Source organism: Tamandua tetradactyla, chromosome 5, assembly GCF_023851605.1.
Source record: "Tamandua tetradactyla isolate mTamTet1 chromosome 5, mTamTet1.pri, whole genome shotgun sequence".
Lineage (NCBI taxonomy): Eukaryota > Metazoa > Chordata > Mammalia > Pilosa > Myrmecophagidae > Tamandua > Tamandua tetradactyla.
This window is the reverse complement of record NC_135331.1, coordinates 83,451,120-83,453,360: the sequence shown is the minus strand read 5'-3', so window position 1 is coordinate 83,453,360 and position 2,241 is coordinate 83,451,120. Positions and strand designations below refer to the sequence as shown.

Sequence of the window (2,241 nt, the reverse complement as noted above, 5' to 3'; positions counted from 1 at the left end):
AGTGGAGAAAATTAATTCTCTGGTTTTCTACGTTATAAAGATAAAATAAATATTAACTTGTTTCCCATGTGTTTACACAATTGTTTTCCCATTCAGATATAAAATAAAAAGAAAACTAATTATTTGTTCAGTAAGAATTATCATTAGAGCTACTAAAATAATGGACATCGATTACTATAGAAAGAATACAATGATCAGATGACTGGAAATAGAAAAAATATAAAGTAATATTTATGGAACACATCTTACCAGATGATTTACTCATATTACCTTTTTAATCTCTTAATAAACATACTAATAGAGCTCATTTATTTTTGACTCTTAAGCAAACTTGAAACAAAAAGTTGAAATAGAAACATGCATAAGTTCAAAAGGACGTTGTGGAGTTAAAATTCAAGTTTTCTATTATAATTCTCCACTGTACCCCAACAGGCCAAATGAAAGATTTTTATTCTGGTAACAAGAAATTTTCTTTGTAGAAAGTTTTTTCCAAGATTGTCAAAATATTGATGGGGCAATATATAATGTAGAAGCAGCAGGGGAAAAGTACATCATAACAATGGAGAGAAAGAAAGGAAGGAAGGCTGGAGAAAAATGCAGAAAGGAAGGCACAGAGAGAAACAGAAATAATATAACTGTTAAAAAATAGTTTAAAAACATAGGGGAATATTGCAGGCAAAAGAAGCCTAGGAAAGAAATTGGAAAGGATATATATTTCTGAGGCCAAACCACATATAATAATGCAGACTGAAAAGTGCATCTGACATTATAGACTGGAAAAGTTCTCGACTAAAAGAATACACAAGATGACCTATAGGTCATAAAATTGACCACAGTGTGTACTCTGCATAATATTTTAAGAGCTTAGGTCTCTATGAAATATTCTTCAGAGTCTCTTTTCACATCTTTATTCCTCAGTGTGTAGATGAGGGGATTGAGAGTCAGTGTCACTACTGCATAGAAGAGGAAGATGAATTTCCAATGAGTGTGGTCATAGGAGCTGTTGGGCTGGATGTCGACAGCCATGATGGTCCCATAGAAGAGGGTCACCACCATCAGGTGGGATCCACATGTTCCCAGGGTTTTGCACCAGGCCTGAACTGACCTGATCCTTAGAACTATTTTGACTATATGTCCATAGGATATCATATCAGTGCTAAGGGCAAGAGCATCAAGACCAATGAAGCAATAAATATCTGGATCACACTGGCGTGGATGTCCACACATGCAAGCTTGATCATGGGGGGCACTTCACAGAAGAAATGATGGAGTCACCGGTGTCCACAGCAAGGCAAGCCAGAGGGTGATATCCCCTTGACTAGTCCCTTGGTCCACTCAACCATGCAACCCCCGAAAGTGCATGGGACAGCCATGGGTTCATCACGACTGAATAGTGGAGGGATTTGTAAGCTGCAGCATAGTGATTAAAAGCCATTACAGCCAGAACACACTCATTAGAACCCAGTGCCAAGGAGACACAGAGTTTCACAGCACAGCCCAAGAATGTGATGGTCTTCACTGGTCCCCTTAGGTTCTGCAGCAGCTGGGGGACAATGCCAGTGGTAAAACAGATATCAGCTAGGGTGAGATGAATGAGGAAAAAGTACATGGGTGTTTTGAGCCTGGGATCTATGGAGGAGATCAGAATAATGGCTATATTTCCCACAGTGTAAGGAGAGAGGATATGAAAACAACCACAAAGAGTATGTTTCCAGGTGGGGTTGGTCAGAGAAGCCCACCAGGATGAATTGTCCACTAACATTGCTATTGGTTATCCCCATTACCCTACTCAGAAAAGGAGAAAAACATAAGAATTTAGAGAGAAGGAAAGGTGCTAACCATTGGTCACAGTATCAACTTTAAAAATAACTCTTTGAAACATTGGCCCTAAGAGAAATCATGGTGGTTTGTAGAATATTTTGGCAGAATCTGTGGCAGATAATGTTAAGGACAAGATTATACACAGGGGCACATGAAAGCTCATTGTAAAAATGGTTTTCTGTAGAAATAATAATTAAAAACTGAGATAAAATTTATCATAGAAAAATTAAAGAGAACATCAGAGGAATAAAATGTACTTAATATATGGCTTATGACAAATCATTCAGATTACATGGGGGAAACTCAGCAGCATAGTTGTGTAATATGTTTAAATAATGTATGTATTTCTATTCTCCAATTACAAATTTTGGGGTGGGCAATTTTTTTCAAGGACTTTCATGAAATATATGATTTTTCAAG

At 37.1% G+C, this 2,241-nt stretch overlaps 1 pseudogene; it reads right to left on the bottom strand.

Moving 5' to 3' along the window:
- Positions 1-864: 864 nt before the first annotated feature.
- Positions 865-1,781, bottom strand: LOC143683170 (olfactory receptor 2G3-like; annotated as a pseudogene).
- Positions 1,782-2,241: the final 460 nt, after the last annotated feature.